Below are 14,203 nucleotides of genomic sequence, written 5' to 3'. Positions count from 1 at the left end.
GTGGGGACGCGCCGGTGATGGGTAAGTCTCCACTCGTACCAACATCTATTACTTCTTTTGCGGATGATCATAGACATATAATTCAGAGTGCTATGTCGTTGGGGGGTTTTATTGGGTACTTCTGATTCCGAGTGCATTAAGTCAGCTAGACTAATTAAAGACGTTGAATTACGAAGAACTTCAACAATGTTAAAAAAATCAGATTATGTGGAGGATTCACGTGATGCTGCTGCTTGTTTGGCGGTCTCACGTGCATTGAATTTGTGTGATGACCTGGAAGAGGATGAACACCTAGATGATGACATTCATATACCGCTGGCTATTACTAAGGAAAAAAGAAAAGTTCGTAAAAAAACTGTATGATAATGATAATGTGCGGCGGAGTACCCAGGTTAGGATTAAAAATACCAAATTCCAATGACTAATTTGAGAGGTGTTACATGGAATAGCGAGGGATTTAAGGATCCGGGAAAAAATTTGTTTGTGAAGGAGTCAATTAGGGAGCATGACCTTGATTTTATAGCATTACTTGAGACAGGACGCTCTAATTTTACAGTATCTTTCCTTCGTGATTTAGCAGCGGGTAAGGAGTTTGCATGGTTCTGTTTGCCGCCGCATGGAAGGTCAGGAGGAATTTTAGTCGGAATTAACACTACTACTTTGGTAGTTAATAGAGTTGATAGCGGAGACTACTGTGTTAAGTTAACTATTACATCAAAAATTGATGGTTTCCAGTGGTTGCTGGCGCCGGTGTATGAGGCGGCACATGATAAAAATAAACATGAATTTCTAGCGGAATTGGTTAGGACATGTGAGTCTGAAACCATACCTATGTTATTGGCGGGAGACTTTAACATTTTGAGAAAACCTGAGGATAAAAGTAATGACAATTTTAATCCTCGCTGGCCTTTTATTTTTAATGCGATCATTGAGAACCTAAATTTAAGAGAAATCGCTATGTCGGGGTGGCAATTTACATGGGCAAGTAGAAGAGAAATCCCAACTTATGCAAAATTAGATAGGGTGCTTGCTAGTGTTGAGTGGGAACAAAAATTCCCTCTGGTTTCAGTCCGGGCTTTGACTCGCTCCGGGTCTGACCATACTCCGCTTTTGATTGATGCGGGGATTCAAGCACATGTAGGTAATAAAGCGCGCTTTGCTTTTGAGCTGGCCTGGCTAGAACAAGATGGTTTCTATGAACTAGTTGCAGCTGAATGGGAGGCCGCCCCAGTTGGAAAATTTCCGATTCAAACTTGGCAAAATAAGATTAGGCATTTGCGCCGGTTCTTACGGGGTTGGGCTAAAAATTTAAGTGGGAAGTATAAGAAGGAAAAGGAAATATTATTGAACATCATCGACTTTTTGGATATAAAGGCTGAAACAATTCCGTTACTACATGTAGAGCGAAATGAGTTGAAACTAGCTAATGAAAAGTTAAATAAGCTTCGAAGAGAGGAAGAGATTAAGTGGGTGCAGCGGGCTAAAGTTAAATTTATTCAGGAAGGAGGGGACAATACCAAATACTTCCATCTTATTGCTAATGGTAAATATAGGGAAAAGAAAATCTATCAACTTGAACAAGAGGAAGGTACCATTGTTGGGGATGACAATTTGAGGGTGTATATTTCGGAATACTATAAAAAATTATTTGGAAATCCTGAACCTAGTTCCGTTTCTTTGGATGAAAGTAGAACTGAGGATATTCCGCAATTGTCTGCGGAGGAAAACACTTTGCTGATTGCAAACTTCTCAATGGAGGAGGTGCATGACGCGGTCTTTCAGATGGAACATAATAAATCCCCGGGGCCAGATGGTTTCCCGGCGGAGTTTTACCAACATTTTTGGGGGGTCATTCAAAATGATTTGATGGCATTATTTGCGTGCTTTCAAAAGGGTGACTTGCCTCTGTATAAATTGAACTTTGGGTAATTACTTTACTACCTAAAAAGGAGAATGCAACTCAAATTCAACAATACATGCCAATTTGTTTGCTCAATGTGAGTTTTAAATTTTACTAAAGTTGCGACAAACAGTATTTCTGATGTAGCTCATAAAGTGATTAGACCTACACAGACGGCGTTTATCCCGGGCAGACATATTTTAGAGGGAGTGTTGGTTCTTCATGAAACAATACATGAAATGCATAAGAAAAAACTTGATGGGGTGCTTTTTAAAATTGACTTTGAAAAGACGTATGATAAGGTCAAATGGCCCTTTCTGCAACAAGTTTTACGAATGAAAGGTTTTGATCCTATTTGGTGTGATAGAATAAAGCAATTTGTGCAGGGTGGGAGTGTGGGAATAAGGGTGAACGATGTTATTGGACATAATTTTCAAACTAGAAAAGGGTTACAACAGGGGGGACCCATTATCTCTGATTTTATTTAACATTGTTGCTGATATGTTGGCAATTCTAATTGCTCGGGCTAAAGATGAGGGTAAAATTGGAAGTCTGCTACCACATTTGATTGATGGGGGTATCTCCATTTTAGAATATGCGGATGATACAATATTATGTTTGGAACATGATATTGATAAAGCCATTAATATGAAATTAATCCTATGCATTTTTGAATAGCTGTCGGGTTTAAAGATTAACTTTCATAAGAGCAAAATGTTTACTTTCGGTAGGGCAAAGGAGATGGAGAACCAGTATAGACATATTTTTGGGTGCGAATCTGGAACCTTACCATTGAAATATTTGGGCATCCCTGTCCATTATAGGACTCTTCGGAATGTGGAGTGGAATCCTATTGAGAGTCGTTTTGCATCCAAGTTGGGGTGCTGGTGGAGTAAAATGTTGTCTTATGGAGATAGATTGGTTTTGATTAACTCGGTTCTTACAAGCCTTCCTATGTTCATGCTTTCCTTCTTGGAAATTCCGATTGGGGTGAGGAAGAGGCTAGATTATTATAGGTCAAAATTTTCTGGCAATCTGATGAACACAAGAAGAAATATAGGTTATCTAAGTGGAGTATTTTGTGCGGACCAAAGGATCAAGGGGGGTTGGGAATTGAGGTGTTGGAACTTAAGAACAAATGCTTACTTAGCAAATGGTTGTTTAAACTCCTTTCGGAGGAGGGTATGTGGCAGCAAATTCTTTGTAACAAATACCTCAAAAATAAAACGCTAGCACAAGTAGAAGTTAAACCAACTGATTCACCCTTCTGGAAAGGTCTTATGCATGTTAAAGAAGAATTTTTCAAGAGGAGATTTTTTATAATAATGTTCAACATAAGAATGTGTTAGTATCAACAGTACTTGCTACTGACCCTATTAATATTACTTTTAGAAGAGGGCTCAATGATAATAAATGGGTACAATGGTTACATTTATGCCAATGCTTAATTTCAATAAATTTAACGGCTGAACTAGATAAGTTTGTTTGGAAGCTTACTGATCCGGGTATTTTTTTTAGTCAAGTTTATGTATCTTGATTGGATGAATGGGCATAATGTTTACCTTCGAAAGTATTTATGGAAGCTAAAAAATTCTTTAAAAATTAAAATTTTCATGTGGTTCCTTAATAACAAGGTGCTTCTAACTAAGGATAACTTAGCTAAACAGAAGTGAGGGGATGTCAAAAGTGTTATTTTTGTGATTCCATGGAAACCGTTAATCATTTGTTTATTCAATGCCCGTTTGTGAAGATAATATGGCGTATGATGTACCTTACATATAACATCCCTCCTCCAGCTAATGTTACTAATATGTTTGGTAGATGGCTGAATGATGTGGGGAAAAATAATAAACAGAAGATTCGGATTGGAGTTTCGGCCATTTGTTGGGCTGTTTGGAGAACTAGAAATGATATAATTTTTAACAAACAAAGTGGAACTAATTTTTTGCAGGTTATCCAGCGAGATGCTCATACAATTCAGCAATGGGTTTTCCTTCCTCCCATTGGAGCAGCGGGAGGATATGGTTAATGGATGCAACCGGATGCTAATGGTTGCTCAGGACTTTTATTTCCAGGCTACTGGGTGGCGGCATCTTCATAGAATAGAAAATGCATAGATTTTATATTAGCCGTGTTTTCTTTTGGTTGATTCATGTATCCACTTTAGGTTTTCCATAATTGTAAGGATTGAGGCTGGTTGCTTCTGGATTTGATACTATGTTTTTAATAAAGCAACCCGTGTGCATCTATTGATGCAGAGGCTGGGGCTATGATCCTTTATCGAAAAAATGTGTTATTTAGAGAAGGAACATCATCCTTTAGATGTTTCCAGTTCTCTGCAATCATATTATGATAGTCTGGAGCCCTTATCCAAGTAGCTTCAAATCTGAAGGAGTGTTGCACTGGGTTAATGGCAGTTCGGTCACCACTCTTCGCTATTGTTATCATTATGGAAAAATGGTCAGAAGAAGTTGTGATAATATTCTCTACAGAGCAGTTATGAAACATTTGAAGAAAACCACCATTTGCCACAGCCCGGTCCAGTATGACGGATATTAATGTCACCACTTTGTCTATTAGACCATGTAAACTTGGGGCCAAAAAACCACATATCCACAAGCCCACAGTCTTGTAGGCAATCCCTGAACATAGACATTTGAGTTTCGTCTCTTTCTCGGTAGCCCATATGTTCATCTCCATGAAGAGCCTCATTGAAGTCTCCGACACAGATCCACAGCCCTTTCCATTGAGCTTTGAGGAAGCGAAGTCAATGCCAGAAGATGTGCCTCTGTTCCTTCCTCGGTTCACCATATACCAGTGTTGTACCCCATTTAGCTCCATCTTTTGTTTTGACTACAACATCAATGAGTTGTGTGGAATAGGTTTGCAAAGATACTGATAGGGATGAGGACCAAAAGAGAGCAAGTCCGCCACTCAACCCGTCACTGTTAGCTGCAAAAGCACTTGTATACACCAGCGACCACATGAAATTCCGAGCTCTCGAGTCCCTCATCTTCGTCTCGGACAAGAAGAGGTGGGAGGGACGGTATTTATTGACGAGCCATTTCAACTCACCCACTGTCGCGTCCGTCCCCATGCCGCGATAGTTCCATGCCAAGAAAATCATTGCGTGTGGCGGGGTTACTCTCCCGCAGCCTTCGCCTGATCCGCCGATCCTAGAAGTGAGTTGTTGAAGTCCATCCTATGATTTTTGTACGACTTAGAGCATCTCTAACAGAGCCCGTAAATCCCGTCGGAACTGAACTTTTTCGGCGGATTTACGGGTTCGGGCCGAATCGGGCCGGTCCGTAAACGAAGTTCACGGGCCCGAGAAATCGAGCTGACGCCTCGTATTAAAAGGGGTCGCGGAGGGGAGTTCGGTTCGTAAACCCTACTCCCCTCCGCCGCTCCTCTCCCGCCACCGCCGCCTGCTTCCGCTCCGGCGAGAGATTCCGGCCCCTCCGACGCCGCTTCGGCCACCACCCCTCCGTCCGAAATGGGGCGTGCAAGACGCGTGGGTAGGGGAGGTGGCCGAATCGGCGGCAGAAGATCAACTCGGCGTCCGTCGGGTGTACGGGCGGAGCCGGAGCGCGCCAGGCATTCGCGCTCCGACGGCGCATGGAAGCGGGCCGACCGGAAGTGGCCGGAGCTAATAGCGCGCCTTCAAGCGCGCCAGGAGGCGGCTGCGAAAGGAGAAGCGGAGGCGCCCCCCACTGCCGGCGCGTGCAGCCCGCCGCTGCCGGCGTTGCCCCCGCGCGGCAACGACGACGACGCCACCGACGGGCCGCCTCTAGCCTGCGGGAGCACCTTCGAGGTGGCGGCCATCGAGTTGGCGGCGCTCATTGTCGTCTAGGAGGAGCCGGCGACCCAAAACCCTCCGCCGGCGACATTAAGCGCCCCGGTGACAGTATAGTCACTCTGGAGACTAAAAATCTAGTCTAATTAGGTCCCTAGTATGGAATGTAGGTCGAATATGCATGTATTTTGCTCCTATTATTGTAAATTATGAACGAATTCAGGTTGATCGGATGAAATCGAGTACCATCGCGAGTTTTGATTTCCCTCGACGTTTGATTTCAGCGTTTTCGTTCACGTTTTCGATTTTTGTTCTGCGCCATGGCTAAATCCGCTCACAATTTGTTTTTCGGGAGACTGAACTCACTTTTTTCGGTTCCGAGAAATAGGGGCTCTGCTAGAGATGCTCTTAGAAATGCCCTCATCTCTAATTGGCATTGAAACCTGGAGTGGGCAGTACACTAGAGATTTGTCCTCCAAGTGGTAAAGCTAGATTATTACCTCTTTGTGCAATTACCTCCGTACATACCAACTTTTGGCTCTTGGGCCTAACAACCTTTGTTTGCTTGGAGCGGTGCTGGGCTGCAAAGGAACAAGCTTCCTGCCCACCTCAGTATGAACTGTACTGCCTTTTTGTCTATAATTATTTTTGTTTTTCCTCATTGGAGAAGTAATCTCATTCTGCATTTCTGTAAGATTGGAATTTTCCTCTGAATTTTTGTTTGGTGGTTTTGAGCATCAGTGTTCTTCTCTCTAGTATGAGAACTTTTGCCGCTAGACTGTGAACTCTGACCTGACTTTGAGAAATAAAATGTTTTCCTTTTGTCCTCCTTCACACACAACATGTCAGCATTGCAAGGTAGTTTACCATCTTCATCATGTTCTTCTGGAGTAGGACATTCTAGTGAAGAATGACCGATAATGCCGCAAGAGAAGCAGTAATGTGGAATCTTTTCATCACGCACTTCATACATCTCAAGAGCCTTGCGCTTCTTTGAAAAAGCAGTGACCCATCTCATTAGCGGGTTCGAGATATCTACTGAAACTCGAACTCGAAAGAAGTCACCCCAAGCTTTGTCGTCAACATCAACCTTCTCCACCTTCCCAATTTTACCACCCAAAAATCCCCCCCCCCCACAAAGCTTGTTCATTAACTCGAACATGGGGTCTTTGATATGAGCCCAAAGGGAAATTCTATTAAAAGTGACTTCTGAAGGCTCAAGTTTTGGATTGAACATGTTCAACAGAACGGCATGTCTTCCCACTGTCCATGGTGCCCCTGTCAAAAATCTATCCAAGTCTTCCTTGTTTGCAAATTCCACGATAAAAGTATTTTCCCCCACTGATTTCGCTGTGAGGCCTCTAGGGTTCCCCCAAGCTGGTATCAAGGCTGACATAATAGTTCGAATGTGGGGAATATTTGGAGACTATACCTTTGCCAATCAGTGCCCAATCCAGGCTGACGAGATCTTCGTCGTTCTCATCCTCCAAAGAGCAGCTTAATTAAGTGCCAGTACTGGAGTGGCATTCTTCTCGATCTTCTCCAACAGAGTGGTTTCCAGAGTATGTTTCGGGATTGGATCACCATGTTGCTTTGAACTTCATTATCCCGGGTCCTCCTCGATGGTGTAGCCGGCGACCCTATTAAGCATGGACACGGTCTTAGATAAGGAGACCATCTCTCCCCTCTTCCTTTTGTCCTTGCCATTGAAACCTCATTCAAATCCCTGATATTGCTTTACTCGCCATGTTCTCCTCAACAAGTTTCTCCAACGAAGAGGATTTCGAGTAGGTTTCGGGATTGGATCTCCGTGTTGCTTTCAACTTCAACATCCCGGGTCCTCCTCAATGGTGTAGTGGACGACCCTATCAAGCACGGACGCAGTCTTCGACAAGGAGGCCCACTATCCCCACTTCTTTTTGTCCTTGCCGTCGACCGCCTCACTCAAATCCTTGGCATCGCTACTCGTCATGTTCTCCTCAACAAGCTTTGTGGGAGGTTTGCAATTTTGAGGGCCTCACTCTATGTGGATGATGCGGCAGTGTTCATGGCACCAATCAAATAAGATATTCAAAATCTCTCGTCCAACCTTCAAATATTTTGTCACAGCCTTTGTACAAACTTCCAACAAAAAAATTGTGTGCTACCTATTAGATATGGACATATCAACCTTGATGCGGTTCTTCATGGCCTTCTAGCCACAAGATAATTTTTTCACAATAGATATCTTATTGGCCTCCGTTTTCGTTTTGGTGCCTTCGGATAGGGGATTCACAACATCTTGAAGAAAAGGTTGCGGGCAAAGCTACCATGACCGGCCGCTCAGCCCTTGTCAAATTGGCGCACTCCTCACAATCCATATACCATTTGATGCCTCTTTGTGTTCACCTAGACACAATCAAGTAAATTTATAAGTAGGAAAGGGCTTTCCTTTGGTCGCCTTTGGATAAAACTTCCTGAAGGCAATGTAAGGTTAATTAAGACTTGATTTACCACCCTAAAAATGGGTGTGCTCAAGACTGTCAAGTTTGCTCATGCCCTAAGATTGGGTGGCCTTGGTTGGAGTGGAGAGAGCCCCACAAAATTTGGGTCGGGACCGGGAACCCTTGCACCAAGGAGAATATGGACCTTTTCTACGCCGCCAGTTCAATCACTATTGGAAATGGAGAGAGAAGACACCATTTTGGGAGGCTTATTGGTTTGATGACCTAGCGCCTATTGACATAGCTCCCCTCCTATATGTGTCATCTTAAAGAAACAAGTGGGTCCGTTATGTAAGCCATACATGAGGATGCTTGGATCGTCAAGATTGCTATGGATGAAACACCTTCTCCTTTGAGCATACATGCCAATTCATCGATCTTTAGATTCGTTTAAGGGGTGTGCATTTAGATGGCAACATGGAAGATATGATAAGCTCACGACTAATGGAGAATATGATGTCTGTCGCGTACAAGACACAATTTTTTGGGATTGATACGTCTCCAACGTATCGATAATTTCTTGTGTTCCATGCTTGTTTTATGACAATACTTACATGTTTTGCTTGCACTTTATGATGTTTTTATACGTTTTCCGGAACTAACCTATTAACAAGATGCCACAGTGCCAGTTCCTGTTTTCTGCTGTTTTTGGTTCCAGAAAGGCTGTTCGGGCAATATTCTCGGAATTGGACGAAATCAACGCCAAAGATCTTATTTTTCCCGGGAGGCTCCAGAACACCGAAGGGGAGACGGAGAGGAGGCCCAGGGCCCCCAGACCATAAGGCCGCGCGGGCAGGCCCCTGGCCGCGCCGGCCTATGAGGAGGGCGCCCTGGTGCCCCTCTGACGCCGCCTCTTCGCCTATTTAACCCCTTTCGACCTAAAAACACCGTACCACTTGACGAAGTCGCCAGAAACCCTCCAGAGCGCCGCCGCCATCGCGAAACTCCAATTCGGGGGACAGAAGTCTCTGTCCCGGCACCCTGCCGGGACGGGGAAGTGCCCCCGGAAGCCATCTCCATCAACGCCATCGCCTCCATCATGCTCCGTGAGTAGTTCCCCCATGGACTACGGGTTCTAGCTGTAGCTAGATGGTATTCTCTCCCCCATGTACTTCAATACAATGATCTCATGAGCTGCCTTACATGATTGAGATTCATCTGATGTAATCGGTGTTGTGTTTGTTGGGATCCGATGGATGATACATTATGATTAGTCTATCTATAAAGTTTGTGAAGTTATTGTTGCTGCAATCTTGTTATGCTTAATGCTTGTCACTAGGGCCCGAGTGGCATGATCTTAGATTTGAGCTCTATAATTATTGCTTAGATTGTATCTACAAGTTGTATGCACATGTCACCGTCCGGAACCAAAGGCCCCGAAGTGACAGAAATCGGGACAACCGGAGGGGATGGCGGTGATGTGAGGGACACATGTTTTCACGGAGTGTTAATGCTTTGCTCCGGTGCTCTATTAAAAGGAGTACCTTAATATCCAGTAGTTTCCCTTGAGGCCCGGCTGCCACCGGCTGGTAGGACAATAGATGTTGTGCAAGTTTCTCATTGCGAGCACGTACGACTAAATATGGAAAACATGCCTACATGATTAATGAATTGATGTTCTTTCTTAATGCCTTATCAATCCTATCAATTGCCCAACCGTAATTTGTTCACCCAACACTTGTCACTTGTTATTGGAGAGTTACCACTAGTGTAGATAGCTGGGAACCCCGGTCCATCTTTCATCATCATATACTCGTTCTACATGTCAACTATTTTCTCGGTACCATTGCTCTCATATTACTACTACTGCTGCTCGTGTTACTTGTTACTACTGCTCTCATATTACTCGCTACTTTCACATCACCCTCGTTACTAGTGCTTTTCCGGTGCAGCTGAATTGACAACTCGGTTGTTAAGGCTTATAAGTATTCTTTACCTCCCCTTGTGTCGAATCAATAAATTTGGGTTTTACTTCCCTCGAAGACTGTTGCGATCCCCTATACTTGTGGGTCATCAAGACTATTTTCTCGGCGCCGTTGCCGGGGAGGCATAGCTCTACTCATAAGTTCACCCGGGGAGTACACTCTACCTCTCTCTCTCGCTTTTATTTTATTTTGTCTTGCTAGTTTATTTCTGTCTAGTTTATTTGTGCTTAGTTTATTTCTGTCTAGTTTTACTTTGCTTAGTTTACTTTTGTCTAGTTTATTTTTGTCTTGTTTTATTTTCCCTATATACCCGAAAATCCATAAAAATTTGAAAAACCTAAAAATTAAAAACTGCTGTTATGGGAGAACCCATAACCTACTTGGAGCTTATAGAATGTTATAATAATTATAGAGAATCAAGAACTGGTAAAATAATGAGTGCTATGATAGAAAAATTGAATACAATGGCTAGAATCTTGCTTAGACGCCATGATATAAACTGTTGCTCTGAACATGATACTAAACATCTTAAATTTCAATGTGGCTTTAGCGAGGAAGTTTTAATTAAGAACTATAATCGGAATTGCTATATTCATTATGGGTTCGAAGAGGTAGAACAATTTGTCTTATTTATGGGAGCCTCCGAGATAGAGTCCTTCATGGTTGAGAATTATGAAACTTGTGCTATTTGTAAAGACCTTAAAGATTATGTCTCTACTATCCTTAATTCATGCATAGAATGCTACAGGTAGGAATCCTTATATCCTTGATTATAAAGAGAGACACATTAATGCACAAGAATGCACTCACAATTTGCAGGAACCGGTGGAAGAAGAAATTGATGAACCTGAAAGCTCATTGGATGAAAAAGAGGAGGAAATTGATGAACCTGAAAGCTCATTGGATGAAAAAGAAGAGGAGAGTGATGAACAAAAGGAGGAAGAATGGATTAGCTACCCATGTCAACCTTCTAATGAGAGTAACTCTTTATCTCTTACACTATTTGATTGCCCTCCATGCTTACCGGAAGAGGTTGAATGTTATGTTCCCGTGGATTCTCTTGAAATAGTACCTATGAGTAATACTTGTGAGAATGATTATGCTACTGTTATTTATGATAATCCATGCTACTTTGATAAATCTTATGATAATGCTTTGTTTGTGCCTGATGTCGAAATGCATGGTACTAAAGAATTTTGCTTGGCAAATGCTTATGATAAAGCTCTAGATGATGGTCCTATGTTACTTGATAATATTAATTGTACTACTAATGAAAATGGGATTGGAGAGTTCTTGACTTATTCTATGAGTCCCATATCTATTGAGATTGATCAACTACCTTGTTATATTATTAATAAAAGTAAGTTTGAAAGTTTTAATTCCACTATTCTTGAACTTGATAAAAATTATGTGTTTGGAAATCATGAAAAGTATGCTGCATGTGATAGTTATATTGTTGAGTTTGTTCATGAAGCTACTGAAAATTATTATGAGAGAGGAAAATATGGTTGTAGAAATTTTCATGGTACTCATACACCTCTCTATATGCTGAAATTGCTGAAGTTACACTTGTTCTATCTACTTATGCTTATCACTTTGTTCTTCATGAACTTATTCGTGTACAAGATTCCTTTCCATAGGAAGCATGTGAGACTTAAATGTGTTTTGAATTTGCTTTTTGATGCTCTCTTTTGCTTCAAATACTATTTCTTGCGAGTGCATCATTAAAACTACTGAGCCCATCTTAATGGCTATAAAGAAAAGAACTTCTTGGGAGATAACCCATGTGTTATTTTGCTACAGTACTTTGTTTTATATTTGTGTCTTGGAAGTTGTTTACTACTGTAGCAACCTCTCCTTATCTTAGTTTTGTGTTTTTGTGCCAAGTAAAGTTTCTATGTCAAAGTTGATGTTATATTTGGGATCGCTGCGCAGAAACAGCATTGCTGTCTGTCACGAATCTGGGCACAGGCCTCTGTAGAAAATTCGAAAAAATCTGCCAATTTACGAGCGTGATCCTCAGATATGTACGCAACTTTCATTAGTTTTGAGTTTTCTGATTTGAGCAACGGAAGTATTTTATTAAAATTCGTCTTTACTGGCTGTTCTGTTTTGGCAGATTCTGTCTCTGTTTTTTGCATTGTCTCTTGTGGACTTTATGTGAGGCTTTCTAGACGTGGAGAGCTGTAGCTAATGTTTTATTGAGTTCTTGCAATGTGTCACTACAGGACCAAGGTGGATTCAAATTTTTTGAGTACTAACCCCTCTAATGAAGTTTATGAGAAGTTTGGTGTGAAGGAAGTTTTCAAGGGTCAAGAGAGGAGGATGATATATGATCAAGAAGAGTGAAAAGTCTAAGCTTGGGGATGCCCCCGTGATTCATCCCTGCATATTTCAAGAAGACTCAAGCGTCTAAGCTTGGGGATGCCCAAGGCATCCCCTTCTTCATCAACTTATCAGGTTTCTTCTATTGAAACTATATTTTTATTCGGTCACATCATATGTGCTTTACTTGGAGCGTCTGTGTGTTTTTATTTTTGTTTATGTTTGAATAAATTCGGATCCTAGCAATCCTTGTTTGGGAGAGAGACACGCTCCGCTTTTTCATATGAACACTTGTTCTTCGTTTTACTTTTAATGTTCAATGAATAAAAGTTGGAAGCTACAATATTTATCTTTATTTGGTTGGGAAAAGAAAATGCCTCATATGTCTCGGATAATTTGATACTTGGCAATTGTTTTGAGCTCTCAAGTAGATCATAAGTTTTTGCATGTAGTTTAAACCTATTAGTGGAGAACTACCGTAAAGCTTGTTAAAATTGGTTTGCATAATTGATCTCTCTTAAGGTCTAGATATTTTTCGGTAAAAGTGTTTGAGCAACAAGGAAGACGAGTGTAGAGTATTATAATGCTTGCAATATGTTCTTATGTAAGTTTTGCTGTACCGGTTCATACTTGTGTTTGCTTCAAACAACCTTGCTAGCCTAAGCCTTGTATCGAGAGGGAATACTTCTCGTGCATCCAAAACCTTGAGCCAAAACCTATGCCATTTTTTGTCCACCATACCTACCTACTATGTGGTATTTCCTGCCATTCCAAAGTAAATTGCTTGAGTGCTACCTTTAAATAATTCAAAATGCTTCTCAATTTGTGTTAATGTTTCATAGCTCATGAGGAAGTATGTGGTGTTTAGCTTTCAACCTTGTCATTTACTTTTGACAGACTTTCACAATGGACTAGTGGCACATCCGCTTATCCAATAACTTTGCAAAAAGAGCTGGCAATGGGGTTCCCAGCCCCAATTAATTAACTTTCATTAATAATTCTCTTCACATGTTTTGCTCTGATTCATCAGTAAGCAACTTAATTTTGCAAATAGACACTCCTCCATGGTATGTGAATGTTGGAAGGCACCCGAGGATTCGGTTAGCCATGGCTTGTGTAAGCAAAAGGTTGGGAGGAGTGTCATCCATAAATAAAGAAAAACTAAACTAAAGTACATGTGTAAACAAAAGAGAAGAGGGATGATCTACCTTGCTGGTAGAGATAACGTCCTTCATGGGAGCCGCTCTTGAAAGTCTGGTTGATGAGGTAGTTAGTGTACCCACTACCATTCGTTGACAACAACAAACACCTCTCAAAATTTTACTTTTATGCTCTCTATATGTTTTCAAAACCAAAGCTCTAGCACAAATATAGCAATCGATGCTTCCCTCGTAGAAGGGCCATTCTTTTACTTTTATGTTGAGTCGAGTTACCTAATTCCTTCCACCTTAGAAGCAAACACTTGTGTCAAGCTGTGCATTGATTCTTACATACTTGCATATTTGCATTCATCATATTACTCTATGTTGACAATATCCATGAGATATACATGTTGAAAGTTGAAAGCAACCGCTGAAACTTATATCCTCCTTTGTGTTGCTTCGATGCCTTTACTATGAACTTATTGCTTTATGAGTTAACTCTTGTGCAAGACTTTTGATGCTTGTCTTGAAAGTACTCTCCATGAAAAGTTTTGCTATATGTTATCTACTTGTTAGCAACTATAGATCATTGCCTTGAGTCACTTCATTCATTTCATATGCTTTGTAATAGT

The sequence above is a fragment of the Lolium rigidum genome, chromosome 1 (assembly GCF_022539505.1).
Source record: "Lolium rigidum isolate FL_2022 chromosome 1, APGP_CSIRO_Lrig_0.1, whole genome shotgun sequence".
Classification (NCBI taxonomy): domain Eukaryota; kingdom Viridiplantae; phylum Streptophyta; class Magnoliopsida; order Poales; family Poaceae; genus Lolium; species Lolium rigidum.
This window is presented reverse-complemented; position numbering follows the sequence as displayed.